General features: G+C 41.3%; 1 protein-coding gene across 6 annotated transcripts in view; it reads right to left on the bottom strand.

Moving 5' to 3' along the window:
* LOC144791764 (disintegrin and metalloproteinase domain-containing protein 28-like) overlaps positions 1-18,660 on the bottom strand; it is a 3,516,669-nt gene that overhangs the window by 3,383,962 nt on the left and 114,047 nt on the right. Inside the window, exons 2-3 of one of the 6 annotated variants that reach the window (XM_078666535.1) lie at positions 13,359-13,436; positions 13,085-13,213 (exon numbers count right to left, since the gene is read on the bottom strand). The exons of 4 other annotated variants lie outside the window; for them this stretch is intronic. The gene's annotated coding sequence lies outside the window, so the exon portion shown is untranslated. The remainder of the gene's footprint in view (positions 1-13,084; positions 13,214-13,358; positions 13,437-18,660) is intronic. One more of the 6 variants, XM_078666536.1, reaches the window with a different exon arrangement.

Here is an 18,660-nt window from a genome sequence, read left to right on the forward strand (position 1 = left end):
GGAACACTGGCCACCACTCTGCCTTCGGGCTTCCCTAGGGACCCACGTGAAATCCAGACTGTCTCGTCAACCTGCTGGGCTTGGGGCAGACTGCGCCGCTTGACGGGGCATGCCCATATGTACTCTCCTGCCCTCCCACTGCCCAATCCCTCCTGGCTTGCTATCACTGGGGAAACCGTGGTGAAACGCACGTTATCCAAATTTCACATTTTCACCATTGGGGACCTGTTTCCTGAGGGCCATGCCTTTTCCCTCACAGAGGATACCCGCTTCACTGCACGGACGTTTATGGACTCCCTTGTGCTCAATAGATTGCGATCCTTGCTTCCCCTTGTTCCCCCTCCCTCCAGAAGACTTCCCTCCCCTCACCTTCCTTATCCAACACGCATCGGGGACGCATCTGGTCTCTAAACTATATCGGACATGCTCCCGGCCCCGGATCAGACGGTGCGGGAGGCGTGGGAAGCAGATTTGGGTTTCCCCATTACAGATGAACAGTGGCAATGGTGCTGCAGGGCGACCAAAGACATCTCACTTAACAGTAGACACAAGCTCCTACATTTTAAGTTCTTACGTAGACTCTATTTCACACCAACGCGACTGCATAGAATAGACCCTGCGCGTCCACACAACTGCCCCAAGTGTGGCTGTCCTCAGGCAGACTTCGCACACCTTTCGTGGACATGTCCCGGGCTCCAGGATTACTGGTCCGGAGTGCACCGCACACTGGGGGACATGCTGTGCCTGAATCTAGTCCCCATCCCCGAGATTGCCCTCCTTGGCTATGTGGCAGACTTCCCTAATGCGACGCGTAGACTGGCTGCGCTGGGATTTTTGCTGGCAAAGCGCGAAGTGGCACTTCGTTGGTGCGACCGTCGACCCCCGTTGCACACTTCCTGGCTCCGGAGCATGGCGCACTGCAATACCGATAGTGAGGAGTACTCTGCCACGGTCCCCGTTACATCCAGGCCTCATGATATCTGGGGCCCATACCGTACATATCTTGCTGGTATCGCGGCTGCGGCCCAGGCGGCCTCTACCCCAGACATGGATCCTGAAAGGATTGGTTGATAAGCTTTGCTGCCACACAACCCATTGCTCACACTTTGCGGACCCGGCATGCCCGCCTGCCGGTTACTCCCCCCTCCATCAATTAGCATTGTGAGGTCGCACGTGAAACCTCTACTTCGCCACGACTGAGAAATTTACCCTTCCACACTTGGGCCTGGTGTTGCAATTGATTACACTGATTGGCAGATATGTTGGCCTGTTTTTGATATTGAGTATTCTCAAGTTATTATGCATTGTATGTATGTACTCAAGGGGACGAGATGTGATGCAACTGTATTATCTTACATCTATACAACATTTCCTTGTATGTTTATCGTTGAAAATGATAAATAAAGAATTAAAAAATAAAAATTAAAAAAATAACACTGACGTTTTTCGCGGCAATCGACCCACACGTGCCTATTTGAGGCGAGGGGATCACAACTTGTTACTGGGTATAGATTTAGATTGCTCTGACCGCCATGAACGGGGCCTCACTGAGATCCGCAGAGTCTGTATTTCTGCCATGGAGCAGCTTGATCTATTAGATTTATGGCAGTCGAGATATGGCATGATCTGAGTCGAGAACGTACCTTTCACTCTACTGTCCAAGACGCTTCCTCAAACTTGACTTTTGGGTGGGATCATAGAACTTTTTGGGATTGACAAACAATATCCAGCATCTCCCTAGAACACTTTCCTCCCACTCCCCGTTGATATTGCACTTAGACCTGCCAAGTGAATGGACATGTACACGGTGGTGGTGCCTTCAGCGCAAAAACCGGTTAGATTCCCTTTTAGTGCAGGAAATCCGTGCTGCCATTGGGGACTATGTTGCGCTAAATAGGGGCTCAGTAACTTTACTTGCTACATTTTGGGATGCCCTGAAAGCCGTTGTACGAGGAATGTGTATTGCTAAGAGTCACGCCATCCTCAAATCCATTTGGGGTAGGCTGACTAGGCTAGAACAGTACCTTCATACCCTCGAACTACAACATGAGAAAACCAGGGCCCCTACTCTCTTAGCACCAATGCAATCTCTCCTGGTGGGGTTTCAAGACAAGGCTGATCAGGAGGTCAATTTCTTAGGTAAATATTCGTTGACACACAGATATGGGGAGGTTGACCGGCCGGGACACAGTTTAGCCATGTTGATTAAGCTTAAGTGGGCTGCCAACCATGTCTATGGTCTATATACATCCGACGGGCTTTTGGTATATGCTCCTAAGGATATAACGAGTGAGTCAGCCACTTTCTATCAATGCCTGAACACCCCATAGTCAATGGTGAATCCCACTGACAGATCAGCTTACCTAGAGTGGCCGTAGTGTAAGCTGCTGTGTCAACCTCCAACCGAGACAGAGATTAAGTGTGTCATACGTCTATTACATGATGGGAAGGCTCCGGGTAGTGACAACCTTCCCATTCAGTTTTATAAGGTAAATGCATAAGAACTGACAAACCATTTTTTTAGCTGCTTATGAGGATGCCTTTCAGACTGGTCTGCTGGCTTTGATGAAGCGATAGTCCTTCATAATTATGCTTCTTAAATCTGACAAACCCCCATTTAGGTGTGAATTGTTTGGTCCCATATCACTTTTTAACGTCAATAGCAAAATCCTGGCTAAGCTACTAGCTAATAGACTATTACCACTGATGCCACGACTGATTAGACCTGACCAGTTTGAATTTATTCTGGGTCAGTTTATGGCAGACAATCTCAGCTCACTATTTGCCTTCACACACCAACTAGACCCTAGCAGGTCCACTGTTGCTGAGTTTTTAGATGCCGCTAAGGCCGTCAACACTGCCAGGTGGCCTTTTTTACTTGCTGTGCTGTCTAGACTGGGACTGGATTGGGCCTTTGTCAAATGGGTTTAGATCCTGTACAGCACTCCCTCTGCCACATTGCGTTTAAATGATGGGCTCTCTGAGCCATTCCTGATCGGGCGAGGTACACACCAGGGATGCCTCCTGTCACCTCTCCTTTTTGCTTAGACTTTGGAGCCCATGCTGTGCGCTCTACATGAGTACGACTGTCGGCGAGGAGTGAATATAGGATTCCGATATACTCTTCTATGTATGTATGCAGATGATACCATGCTAGTGGTTAAAAATCACGCTGTCAACCCAATTCTTATCATTGAGGAAATAGTGGAGTTTAGTAGTTGGTCTGGTCTTCAGATCAATTGGAATAAATCAGCTATGGTCCCTCTTACTAGCACTATTACTCCTCCAGACATACCATACCCATTGCAATGGCAGAGATACCCAATTCGTTATCTGGGTTTTCTTTACCATACAGATATCCCTGTTATCCTTAGGGAAAACTATGGACGCTACATGGAGACCTTGCAATCACACACGGATCAATGGATTACTTAGCCACTCTCTTTGGCGGGCAGGGTGGGTCTAATGAAAATGATTGTCTTGCCTAAATTACTTAATTTTTTTCAGAACTTTCCCATTCCCCTTGAACAATGCATTTTTTTACTCAACTGCGCTCCCTTATGGTCAAGCCAGTGTGGGCAGGCTTACAGCCAAAATTGGATGGCACATACTACAACTCCCATGCCAGAAGGGGGGCTTTGAGGCCCCTAACTTCAAAGTGTATTATTTGGTGGCAAGGGTGTAATTCATATATGACTGGATTCATAACCGCAGGCATGCCCCACGCGTTATCTTAGAACGTGGCTTTCTTTCTCTCACTCCACTTTCTGTGGCTCCTTTGAGCCACTCCCAAGACCTTCACAGGAAATCCACACTGTACGTGTACAGTTTGGGCCTGGAATAGATTATCTTTACTATATGGTGTTCCTGTCTTGTAAATCGCCTCAAATACCCATCAAATATTGCTGTTGGCTGCAGTTTAACCATGCCCGGAGCTTCTACTGTCTCTTGAAAAAAAAATATAAAAACAATGGTCGATTTGTTTATAGACCATAAGTTTAAACTGTTGGATGTCCTTGCATATGGTGGGACTCACGTGTTGTTTGTGGCCTTGTTTCTAAATTCCAGGAGGAACCCTGCCATGTGGCCTATTCGGACGGTACTGCTCTCCAACCTGCAGCCAGTTAGGCTTATCACAAGATTATATGCTGCAGTGATGAATAATATGATTACGGAGTTCCTCAAGGCCAAGGTGGGAGAGGGAATTTGGCCATGACATACTTGAAGACCAGTGCCAATATTGTTCTCAACAGACCAATGACGTGTCCACTAATGGTAGATACAGCCTTATACATTACACATTTCTATTGCAGGGCTATCTCTCACCTACAGATATTGCTTGTTACTATCACTCTGAAGATACCAAGTGTAAGCACGATGGCACTTGGGGGCGGACTTTTTTCACTTGAGGTGGTCCTGCCCGGCGGTACCACTGCTTTGGACTCACGTCACTACAGCCCTAACAGCTAACACTAAAAAAGCCTTACCCCCTAGGGGGCGTGGCCTGGCGGCACCTAAGATGGCCGCATACGAGCACGGCTCCCGTGAGGAACTCCCGAAGGCCCCTTACATCCGACGTTTATCCGGCAGCCTCAATGTCCTAGAGGCCAAATCTGTCTAGCTGAAGTGCTCCGGTGCTGGAAGATCTCTGTCTGGTCCCCCCCCGGCTGCACGGAAGTGCTGCGGCAGCTGAAAAGGTTATCTATAAAAGTCGAGGTTGCCCTAAGAAATGGGAGAAAATGTGGGCGGCTTGGAGGAGGTACCGGGGAGAATGGATGGATTCGCAGGCGGATGAGGCGCCGACCTGAGGAAGGATCAGTGTGGAACTTTGTACTCCATGTCTGGGCACTTAATACTGAGGTCTTGTAACACCCGTCCTGCACTGGATTCCTTAGGGTGCGGCTGTACTAAGGAGGGCCGCAACGTGGACCTAGCGGGGAGGGAGGGGAGTGGGGTGGGGTTGGTGAATACAATTCGTCTGCTTAGATGGGTTCAGAGTTGGGGGTCCACTGGAGATATGTCAATGTAAAAGCCTTACCCCATGTTCTCACAATGGCTTTTAGGAAGGCTCAGGGTGACATGTTATTGGGGCGGCAGACTGGCACTGAAATTTAATTATTGACTGAAGGACACGTCCCTGTGTGAGGATTGGTCCGGAACTTACGCCACAACACTGCCACTGCCTGCTCGCCTCCATGATTTTTGGGATACCCTGCACTACTGATTGTAAAAGTTAGATCCTGATTGATGGCTATGCTATCCTTATGCTTTATCTCGCCACGGAGTTCCATAATATGTGCTACATTACACTGACTGTGTATACCTCTGTACCTCCACATGATCATGGTATGTTGGGTTGTTGTGCCATGTACTATTTTGGACTCCGAAGAACCTCTGCCCCATTTTCATACTGCCAGTGAATTCTGCGTGTACTATGTGATTGCTCATGATCTGACAACTCCTTTTATTAACATGTCATGAGCTGTTTTGCTGCACTGATAACTTCTTCAGTTCTGGTTTTATGGATCTTGAATAAATAAAGTATTTTAAAGAAACAAAAACAAAATTTAAAAAAAAGTCAAGCCAACCACGTTAAACCACAACACAGCCTGGAATTCAGGTTTGTCCCACTGAAAGCTCCGGAGTTGAAGACTTCAAGGAGTTGAATGAGGGATAGCGCTGGACCAAGCTGACGAACCCGCTGCAAATCCAGCCTGACGAAGTGCCTTGGTCAATAAGTAGAAGCCGCTGCACTCCTAGGTGAGTAGAGTATATCACGGGAGTGAATAGATGCAAATTGTTATAGGTGCTCAGGGAGATCACCTTCTGGGTCCAAAGGTGCAGTAGAATAATGAAAGAAGCACGCCTTACAAGGAGTAAGGACGATCCCTGGGCACTCTTGAATTCACAGAAGTTAACCAACGCGGTTTCTTTTCTTTTGTTTCTCTTTTCTCGGTCACACCGTATTGTAATTCCTAAACACGATAGCGATTTAAAGCTTGAAGCATTCCGCTGTAGTTCCACCTGCAGGGATATTTCACACATTAACCTCACAAACCCCTTCTTAGTTCTTTGTCTCTCAGGCTCCCGAATTTTTTGCGTTCTACAGACATGTTCTATTTTACTCGCAGATTCCCCCTGAAGAAGTGCAGTGTTGCACGAAATGCATCGGGGACTACTAAAAACTTTTTGGAATTCATTATCGATATAACCTTGGGATTTATGCTTGATAATCAATTGCATATCATCATATGACGGAATATGATTAAAATGTTACAAGTTTGCTAAAACTATAACTGAAATTTGAATTTGAATAAAGACTACTACTACAACAATTACCTCAGGAGTACCTAACCTACATCCTATAACGCACTTCCGAAGTGCCTTGGTCGACATTGAGAGATAAACTTCCCAAAAAGTTACTAAGTGCGAAGGTAGAATTCTAACTGAGGCCTCCTGCTCTGTCCATCCAACCAAGGCTCCATCGTAGTCAGCTGCAAACTTTGACTTGGTCCCGGACAAGCACGACCAGATGTCCCAAGTTTGCGCTTTTGCTTTTAAAGCACTAGAAAGTGTTTATTATTCAAAAATCTCTGGTTGCCTACATTGGAATTTTATAGTTTTGGTTTCATTTTTAGGACAAAAATATATCTTAGTTTCATAAATTGGTGTTGTATTTTTATTGTGTGTCGTTTCTTCCTTATTTGATGTACTGTTGTTTTTAAATGCTTTACATACCTGTCTCCTAAATTAAGCTGTCTGCTAGTTGCTAACTACCAAGGGTTGAGAAAGGGAATAATTTATTAAGACTATGACTGGAACTTCTATTGTAATTGTGGTCTTATTACTAGTGGTAAGCCCTTATGTATCCTTACTATTAATACACTTTCCAACAGTGCCCTTCTCACAGCTCAAACAAACAGAATTGGACCAAACAGATACTCAAAGCAATAAGGGTGCAACGTTGATCAAGTCAAATATATAATCCAACCCCAATACCTTGTGTAAAAAAAGATGCAATGTCGAGGGAGAAAGGCCAAGGAAACATTGGCAAAATCTATTCTCCTTCACCTGAGCCTTAGTGGCTTCCCGATAACCCCATATTCCATATTCCAAAGCCATACAATAAAACAGGCAGGCACTTCTGCATATATACCTCCGAAAGCAGTGTTATCTGCTTGTTGCCTACACATTGGGCAAACTCAAAAAAGGCTCCCACCGAATAGTGAAATTGTGAACAGAAAACAAATCTAGGTTGTCCATATAGGTAATCAAGCTGTTAATTAAAGCCCCCAAACCATTAAGTGCACGCACTATCAAAACAGCATAGTCTACATTAAGTAAAGCCCGTACTAAGGTAGACTTGATAGGTGGATCCTTCGAAAAGGTCTGAAAGGTGGCATTCAGTCCATTTATATACAGGAGAAACAGAATGGATGCCAGGACACAGCCCTGGCGGACACAACACTGTAGATTAAAAGCATCTGTGCATTCTCCACCAAAGCCATAACTTACAGAGGCTTTCACCCTGCAGTGTAGAGTCTGCAAGAAGACAACCAAGCCCTCATCTACCCCTAGCGCCAAAAGAATTGTCCACAATTTACTACGATTGTCTCGGTCAAAACTGCTGCTTAAATCCATGAAGAAGAGAAGCAGCATCCCCCCTTGACTGTCATATATTTATTAATGAGGTAAATGCTGAAGCACTGTTTCACTGTACTATGTCTCTCTCTAAAACCATATTGCACAGGAGAGAACACTTGGTTACAGCCTGCCCAATCTTAAATCCTGTTGAGAACAATGCACCCGATGATTTGAACCATTGAGTCTAGCAAAGATACAGGTCAGTAACATCGGGGGTCTATGTAACTATTACCTATACGGCTTTTCATCATCAAATAAACTATCTCTATTGAAGTATTTCGCCCTTTTGTATGCCTCTTTTATTAGTCTTTTGCGTGGTTGAACTGTGGTGATCCGAACCTGAAATTTACAGCAAACAGAAGTCAAGTGGCAGTTGACTTTCTGGACATTAAGATTATGGCAAAGGAAGGTAAACTTTGTGTGGATCTATATGTCAAACCATCTGACAGGAACACACTTTTGCACCACACGAGTTACCACCCTAAATGTCAGAAAGATGGAGTTCCTTTTAGTCAGTTTTTGAGAACTAGACGTAATTGTAGTGACAAAGTTTTGAGATTCATGCAGAATCTTTGAGACAAAAACGTACACAACGAGGCTATCCCAAAAGACTAATAAAAGAGGCATACAAAAGGGCGAAATACTTCAATAGAGATAGTTTATTTGAACCTAAGGATAAGAGTAGCCAAGTAGCGCAAGGCATTGTCATGGTGTCCAATTATAACGGAATAAGTTATAAATTAAAAAACCTGATCAATAAACATTGGACGATATTGAATAAATCTGGCACCATACCTTTAAAGAAACCCATTTATGCATATAGGCGTAATAAGACGATCAGAAACCATTTGGTGCAAACATATAGAGAGCCTAGACAAGGTTTCCAAAAAAGCATGATAAATGGAAGCACTATAAAAGGCAATTTACCCTGTGGTATTTGTACCCATTGTAGGAGCATCTTAAAATCAGAAAGTGTAGAACTGAATGGGATTACACACTATATGAATGAGCATGTGAATTGCAGGACTGCAAATGTAATATATTTGATTGTCTGACCTTGCTCCAAGGGGTACATAGGAGAAATAGGACGCGAAATGCGCCTGCGATTGACCGAACATCGATCAGCCCTAAAAAATCATAGAAAAAATGCACCCCTTGTTGAACATTGGACCACTAACAATCATGGAATAGAAGATTTAAAATGGTTTATTCTAGAAAAGATCAAAATATCACAACGAGGTGGCGACATGGAGAAAAAACGCAAACAAAGAGAACAGTTCTATATGTCGAAATTTAAAACATACAACCAAGGACTGAACAGTAGGGAGGAGTGGGAAAGAATGATCAAATAACAATATATATTGAGAGAACTGTACAATTAAATAATGTTTAAGTGTAATGACACCTGTACAATGTATGATCATTCTGAGCTGACCTTTAGCGATATGGTAGAGAAAAATAATATGAACCGTGTGCTATTGCTATTTCTTATAATGATTGTTGACATATGTATATAATATGTCGACTCTGCAATGAATAAGTTTTTACAAGCACAAATGCAAAGCTCATATATGAACACAAATGAACTCTCTTAGGATGAAAGATACTGCTAGATTGTAACCCTTAGCGATGTGGTAGAGAAAAATGTTATGAACCGTGTGCTATTCCTTATAATGATAGTTGATGTATATAATATATTGACTCTGCAACGAATAAGTCCTCATAAGCATAAATGTGAAGCCCATGTATGAACATAAACAAACTCTCTTATGAACAAAGATACTGCTAGATTGTAAGCACTTATGCCAAAAGGTTTATACTATACATGTTTCATTGTATAAGAAAACTCATATATGAACATACAGTCCATTGAGAAAGTTTTTTATATATGGAGAATTGTATTGTCCCTTTACAAAATAATAGAACATGTATAATATCGAAATAGGGGATAGTTGTAAACTTTGCAAGACACAACTACTCTGTGAAACTGACTAAATGAATTAACTTGAAGGACCAACATGGATATTCCGTTATTTCAAAAATCTACCTCGAAAAGGGTAGGGAGAGTAATGATAAAAAACAGGGGCGTTCATAAGCAATACCGTTTATTAAACTGTACGTATATACCTCAAAATTCCCTTTGAAAAATCTCCCAGAGTACGGAAGTACTGTAGATAAACATGTTTGGAACTACAAAAATGGCGGGCATAATGCGAAATACATGAATTTCCCGCGACGCGCTCAGAGGTAGACTGAATCATGTCATGCGGAATTAGTATGACCAAACTACAAGTGTAGAACTACAAACGGGGAGGATTAATGACCCGTTAATAGGATAACGAATGATGCCAATTATATCATTAAAAGGGGTGGCGTTGGGTATAAATAGATGCAGTAAAACTGCCACAGTTATGCCAAAAAATCCAGGAGTAGGAAGCAGTAGACGATCGTTGGAATCGCGAGGTAAGAGACTGAACGCTCGTGGGGATGGTAGTCGAGCGAATGGGTTAGGTCGCTTACATTGAAGGGTTAGTCCGGGAAAATGTTTATCAAATTTGAAGGGCTGGCTAAACGTTGTAAACCCCTTTAACGCGGGGTGCAGAATAATTTAAGATCCATGTACTAAGACACGTGTATTTATGATAAATAAAATTAGACAACTCGGTCTCAGTAAACGACCGTTATACACACAGTGACCGCGGTAACACGCAAACTCTTTAGTAAGGAGGGTCGCTATATGAACTATTTAGATATTAGCAGACTCATGAGTTAAACGGAATATAGAGATTAATATGTATTGATACAATTATTTTATCATCATAGGTGCCCCGACAAATCACGTAACCTATAGATAGAGGCGGCACCACAAGGAAGCGGGTGTAATACTCAAAAAACACCGAAACATACAATATTCTCTGACAGGAGTAGGAGAAGGAATATATCGCCCTGTGACAGAGATAAATGAAATATAACAACATCGCTTCTTCGTTTTTAAGTAAGTGAGTTACCGATCATATGAGTAATGAATAGTTGGTGAGGTAATGGTGACTAATATAGAGCCCATTCTATATCATTTCGAAATACAGGAGGAGGTCTATTTGAACCCCTGGAAGAAGAACCATAAGTTTATCATTGGTCAACTTCAAATAAAGTGAGAGAATACACGTTTAAATGTAATATTTTCTTGACCTTGACAGTACTTTCAGACAGTTTAAATAGTTATAGAGAACTCATATAAAATTATAAAATATTAATTACATTCATTTGTTTCCAGATTGGCTTGTTTTATATTGATCTGTCCTGAAGAAGGTGTTGATAGAATCAGAACAAGACACCAAAACGGGTCGACATAAGGACTTCTTTTTAACTAACGTTTTTAACCTGTTTTTAATCTGTATAACAATCGTGTACAAATATTGCTTTTGCTGCCAGATTCGAATAATGCAAGTACCGTAAGGTACACGCACTGAGTGTAATGAAAGTAAATAGTGATTTGTTTTAATAGAAGCACAGTGAAAATTCAATGTACTTTTTGATACCTTGTATATAAAAAACTGTGAATCTAGGCATCAAGCCTGTTTTTAAGAAAATAAAACCAAGAAAATATATGCATTTCTACGTGTGATTGTGAAAACTTTATATGTATAGCTCTCTATTTAAACTGTTTGAGAAGGTCTTGAATATAGTTGTATTGAGAAACACAGAAAGGAATTTTCATCTTGTTTACCGCTTGTATTACCCAGTCCTTTCTGGTTTTTATGGGAAAATCTCTTTTTTTGAAAGATACTTTTCCTTCTGCTCCTTATGAGTCAGATGAGGACTCTTCTACAGACCAGGACAAAGCTAGAGAAACTCGCTCAATGTTATCTGCTGAACGTGCGTCTCAAGTTAGATCTGCTGCGCGTAAAGCCATTCGTAGTACTGCCACTGCTTCTGAACTTTTAGATAGTATAAAAGGTTGGCAGGAAAGGTAGCAGATATATTTTATTGAGGTATTTGCTGCAGAAGTTATTGAACGATTTAGAAAACATTCGGTAGAAATGGATCCAGATGATGTGCAGCTGATTGTAAACAATTACGTGACAGTCTTTTTGTCTTTTTCCAGGTGCCTGACACGATCAGATGCTTGGTTAAATTGCGTGTTGATGCAGCCCGTTTGCGGGAGGAGAAAAAGTCAGCAGACGCAGCTGCACCAACATCTCAGATCAGCATGGCACTAACTTCTACTCTTGAAACAGATAAGAATGTTGTAATTAATGTGAAACCCATGCGGGAAGCCAAACCTTTATATGATCCTCCTAAAGGAACGGGTACATATGATGAGAAGACTTCTGTAGATGCTAAAGGGTATTTTATTTATAATTGGGTTTACACTCCTTGGAATAGACGTATACAAAAAGACGGAGCTCCAGAGAAAGATATCCAAGAGCTCCAATTCGTGTTAAACAATTCCTTTTTTGAGTTCCAATAAAAAAAGACTCCTCAGCCAACGTGTTTCGTTCACAAGGAACTTCGTCAGGGCTGAAACAATTTAAAACACATAATCAATACTGAATATAAATGAATAGATATTAAAAAGGTTAACAATCAAAAACACAAGATAAAGAAGAAAAAGCCCAGCTCTAGACACGACATATAATTACATACCAAGGTTAAAAACATCCGGCCATCAAGAGTATTTGCATGTAATCAATATAAAATTCATAATACAACATAAGAAGAAAGAATGCATGTTATGAGTGACAATACATTTCAAATAATTCATGATTAGAACAATCGACGTATCGTGGCCAGACACTACTTATTATGGAAGGGATTGTCATACAGTTGATTCACAATTGAAACATTAAGAATCATTTATAGATATAGTATCAGCACTTTGAAAGAGTGTTGCAATCAGAATGTCTAGGTGTCTATACAGTCTCCTTAGTTAAACATCTAAGATGTCTGGCATTCGTCCCAACATTTCATATACGATATACGATCAATCAATAGTTCTCAAACCAAAAAGTGCAGAAAAATACAATATATACCATGCATAATACGGTAATTCCTTTATTGACAATTTAAGTCCATAAGAAATGGTCCTCAAATATGTCAAAATAAGCAAAGGAAAAAGTTTTTTTCCTATATATGTTGGAAGTGAGTACAAATAGTCCCTTGGTCCCAAAAGGCATATATTCACTTCAACAGGTCTACTCAGATATGGAAAAGTTTGTTACACATTTTGATTTAGTGCCGAACAGTAATGCTCTTAGGTTTAAGATAATAGAAGATGCCTTGGCCAAAAATACAATATGTGTTGCTGCTCCGATAGAAAGATGACAGAGAACCTATCCATTTTAAGTATCCAAAACACTATACCACATCGTGAACTACAGTGTATACTTTCCAATCAGTCTGTATAATTACAGAATAGGAAGAAAGAATTTCCTCTTACCTATTTTATAAAAGGGAAATCCCTGGACATGTATCCATTCTTAAGGTCTGAAGAAAGTATACAGAAGGCCACTTCATAGAAGGCCTATAGATTCGGTGGCCAATATTTAGAGTATATTAGAGAAAAATTCTGTAAATAAACAACATAATAGTGCAATAAGTATCGTGTTAACACTCTTTTGTAAGGGTTAACACAACCTGTTTATACGTCGTTTAAAAAATATATAAGTGACAACAGGTGAACGGTGTAATAATATACCCTATCGTACTCTCACCTTATATGTGGGCCAGCAGCGATTGAAGCACCCGCCGTATGATAGCTTTGGGAAAAGTTCAAGTCGCGGTCACCCACTCTATGTAAAAGGATACGAAAAAAGAAATAAATGCTCAATATAATGTCGGTCAGTAGACCATCAGATAAATAGAGTTGCTACAAAAAAATTTATCCAAAATAAATACTACAATGAATGACCCCAATATTTAAATGAGGTCCTGTACTCGGTCACGCTCAAATCTTAAATTCGTGTAGAGACACGTATATATACTAGTTAATGGGTACATTTGCCCTGTTACGAAATTACACGAAAGAGACCGATATGTCCTTTATAAGAGAACAAATATATCTATTTACGATGTCACAAACATCCCACAATATGTCACTGATAAAGATCAAATGTGACTGTGTAGTACGCAATCATATCCATTTAAAAAATGGTCCCCGTTACAATGTTCGGGACCCAAGCCTGGGAAAATGAGTCTTCAAAAATCACTAATAAAGTGCAATTAGTCTACTTAATATACTAGATTTATGTAACTAACGGTTCAACTTTAGTTAAAAAGTGAGACCAATTCCCTGGATGTTATCTTACCGAAATGCCGGTGGTCCAATAAGTGAAGAAGACGTAAACCGAGCCATCCCCATTGATCGGTTTAAATATCCCGGCAAACTAGCCTGGAGACCGCCCATCCCGTTTCCGGCCTCCCGATTCTATGAAGATCACATGACAATATAGGTCTCCTTAGACGCCATCTTTAAGCGGATAGGAAATAATACTCATGGACATTATGACAACTAGATCTAAGCATATAGATTGGAGTAATCTGCAAGACATATATTTATATATTATATGTATATAAATGACTCAAACTTAATATCATCACTTTATTTGAGGGTCTCTACTTCTCATAAATATACGCTCACAAGTAATAAGAATAAGAGAGCAAGTGCATGAAACATCCTATATCAGATGCCAACTCTTCCATCTCCAAGCTCGAGCTAGTATGTAGAAATAATGACCATAAGCCGACAACGCCTTTTTGAAATGTCCAAAAGGACCGAAATCGGGAGGTATACAGAAGAGGTAAACAAAGAAAGGGAAACACTCTGTGAAAACTATTTACACTGTCTAGACATTCCCCATTCTGTTTAGACAAAGAACGGAAATTAAAATACACAAAAGAAAGAAGAAATAGGGACCGTAATAGTTCCCTATTTACGTTATTTAAAAAAAGGGGCCACTGGCAGAGTAAAGGAAACAATGAACATATTTCTAAATAGTATCAATTCCTTTGCATCCTTTCTCAATCAGAAAAACATCTCAACATGCATAACTGAACAGATCTTTGTTAACAAGAGACCATCTCAATATATTCATATCAAAATCGGTATATATTTCCTAAGCCCGAAGCTTTGCTCTAAACGGAAAGCGTAACTCATCCCATCGAGACCAATGGGAAAGTGCACTTGTAGTTCGTATATATTATAGGAAATGGTGCATCTCATGGTCAGTATTATGGCCTAGGTTAATGGCCCTCAGACGACAAATCCATCTTGCTTCCTTTTGCCTTAATAGAAGTTCTCTGTTACCACCCCTCTTTGGTACTGGAGTGTAGTCAATTGCATGGAACCAAAAGTCCAGGTCATCAGAATGCTCAGTTGTATAGTGATTCGTTATGGGATATCTGGTGTCTCTGGTTCTTATTGCGCGTCTATGTTCTTGTATTCTAAGTTTTAACGCGCGCACCGTGCTACCAACATAAATAATATTGCATCTACAACCAAGTACATAAACCACATGCGTGGTGTTACAATTCATAAAGAAATCAATATTATATTTCCTGTCTGAATTATAGCTGAAATTAAAGGTCTTATTCTTTCCCATCGGGCAGATATTACATGTGCCACATGTGAAGAAGCCTTTCGGCCTATCAGGAAACCATATAGGGGTAGCTTTTTGATGTGGTCACGTAGCTCGGACAAAGTGTGTTTCTCAAGGAAGTCCCCCTCCCGTAAGTTGCTGATGGCCTATTTTCAATACATTCCTTCAGACCTGTGATTTCTTGTAGCAGGTGCCAGTGTTTTCGCAGAATATAAAAAATTGCACCGCTACGTGTGGTGTATTGGGTCACAGATCTAGCTTTTTGATGTTTGGTCCCACCAGTCACCTTATCTTTTAGGGTATCATCCCTATTCATATTTTTGATTCGATGTTCAGCTCTGTCTAGTATCCCCTTGCTGTATCCCCTCTTAGTTTCCAAGTTATATAGATCTTCCGTGACTTTATTTACGGTGTTACGGTGGTAGGAGTGTGTCGGCATGAATTTAGATTTTGGATGAAACCCACTGTCGGTGTAAAATCTCCCAATGTTGTAACACCGACAGTGGGTTTCAACCAAAATCTAAATTCATGCCCACACACTCCTACCACCGTAACATCGATTTATTCTTCGATAAAGTCACGGAAGATCTATATAACTTGGAAACTCCCAATAAATATGTCACAAAAACCTCCCACAACATCACTGCAGCAGAAAGATTGGCCCTTAAACAACTCAATATGGATACAAATATAGTTATCAGAGAGGCTGATAAGGGAGGAAATATTGATCATGCAGACTATATGGGAGAAATTACAAGACAACTGGAAAACCCCAATTTTAATAAGAAGATCTGTAACAACCCGATCCCTACAAGTACCATTATGATTAATACCCAACTTATTGAATGGAAGGATATGGGACTCCTCAATGAGGAGGAACTCAGATTCCTGAGGGTAGATAGTCCTTCTTTCCCCTGTATATATGTACTCCCCAAGGTACATAAGGAGGGGGATTTCCCCCCGGGGAGACCTATAATATCAGGAGTTGGCTCCCCAACGGAGAAACTTTCACAGTTTGTTGACCGAAAATTTCAGAGACTGGTCCCTAACTTACCATCATATGTTAGGGACAGTAAAGATATTTTAACAAAATTTTGTGACTTTGAGTGGTCTGATGATCTAACATTTGTAACCCTTGATGTAGAGAGTCTCTACACGCCCATTGACAAAGAAGATGGGATCAGAGCGATACGCTCATTCCTGTATATTGATGAGGCAGGGTTACACAAGTATAATGAAATGATCATCTCCATGATTGAAATTATTCTGACCAATAACTTTTTTTTGTTTGACAACTGTTGGTATCAGCAAATACATGGAACCGCCATGGGCTCCAAGTTTGCTCCCTCTTACGCTTGCCTCTTTATGGGGTGGTTCGAGAGGGAGCATGCTTGGGGTCGAGATGCCTCCCCCTGGACCAATAACATCGTGTACTGGGGGAGGTACATCGATGACGTGATCTGTCTCTGGTCTGGTTCCATTGGGCAACTAGAACAATATGTGGACTTTCTCAATGACAATAGTTTCAGAATCAGATTTACCATGGTGCACCATAAAGAACATTTCAATTTTCTTGACATCCAATTTTACATCAAGGATGGTAGAATGAATAGCACGTTGTATAGGAAGGAAACAGCGTGCAATTCAGTCCTGCATGCTGAAAGTGCACATCCTCCTTCAGTTAAAAACAACATCCCATATGGAGAGATGGTTAGAATTCGACGAGCCTGTAGTGAAGAAGATAAGTTTGATACAAACATCAGAGATACCATCAACAGATTCACTAAGAGGGGATACAGCAAGGGGATACTAGACAGAGCTGAACATCGAATCAAAAATATGAATAGGGATGATACCCTAAAAGATAAGGTGACTGGTGGGACCAAACATCAAAAAGCTAGATTTGTGACCCAATACACCACACGTAGCGGTGCAATTTTTAATATTCTGCGAAAACACTGGCACCTGCTACAAGAAATCACAGGTCTGAAGGAATGTATTGAAAATAGGCCATCAGCAACTTACAGGAGGGGGACTTCCTTGAGAAACACACTTTGTCCGAGCTACGTGACCACATCAAAATGCTACCCCTATATGGTTTCCTGATAGGCCGAAAGGCTTCTTCACATGTGGCACATGTAATATCTGCCCGATGGGAAAGAATAAGACCTTTAATTTCAGCTATAATTCAGACAGGAAATATAATATTGATTTCTTTATGAATTGTAACACCACGCATGTGGTTTATGTACTTGGTTGTAGATGCAATATTATTTATGTTGGTAGCACGGTGCGCGCGTTAAAACTTAGAATACAAGAACATAGACACGCGATAAGAACCAGAGACACCAGATATCCCATAAGGAATCACTATACAACTGAGCATCCCGATGACCTGGACTTTTGGTTCCATGCAATTGACTACACTCCAGTACCAAAGAGGGGTGGACACAGAGAACTTCTATTAAGGCAAAAGGAAGCAAGATGGATTTGTCGTCTGAGGGCCATTAGCCTAGGCCATAATACTGACCATGAGATGCACCATTTTCTATGATATATACGAACTACAAGTGCACTTTCCCATTGGTCTCGATGGGATGAGTTACACTTTCCGTTTAGAGCAAAGCTTCGGGCTTAGGAAATATATACCGATTTTGATATAAATATATTGAGATGGTCTCTTGTAAACAAAGATCTGTTCAGTTATGCATGTTGAGATGTTTTTCTGATTGAGAAAGGATGCAAAGGAATTGATACTATTTAGAAATATGTTCATTGTTTCCTTTTCTCTGCCAGTGCCCTCTTTTTTTAAATAACGTAAATAGGGAACTATTACGGTCCCTATTTTTTTTTTTTTTTGTGTATTTTAATTTTCATTCTTTGTCTAAACAGAATGGGGAATGCCTAATAATTAGTTTTCACAGAGTGTTTCCCTTTCTTTGTTTAACTCTTCTGTATACCTCCCGATTTCGGTCCTTTTGGACATTTCAAAAAGGCGTCGTCGGCTTATGGTCATTATTTCTACATACTAGCTCGAGCTTGGAGATGGAAGAGTTGGCATCTGATATAGGATGTTTCATGCACTTGCTCTCTTATGCAGTCTAGTGCTCCGCCCCGCCTGCCCCACGCCTGCATAAAAACCCTGGCCAATCACATCCCCGCTGATTGCGAGTGAGGGTGTGTTTTGTTAGTCCTGAGGCGGAAGCCGGGACACGTGAATTGTTTGTTTTAAAGCATAAATAATCAACAGAGACCACCTGAAACAAGTATTCAGTATATATTCCGATGGTGTTGGAATACACTCAGTGTGTTAAAATACCCCTCACACACCAAAAGGGCCCTTGGTGTCATGCTTCATCATCGGGGTCTTCCCGCCCCCGCTGCGGGACGGGGCAGTGCTGCGACAAGCGGCTACGCC

Source organism: Lissotriton helveticus, chromosome 11, assembly GCF_964261635.1.
Source record: "Lissotriton helveticus chromosome 11, aLisHel1.1, whole genome shotgun sequence".
NCBI lineage: Eukaryota > Metazoa > Chordata > Amphibia > Caudata > Salamandridae > Lissotriton > Lissotriton helveticus.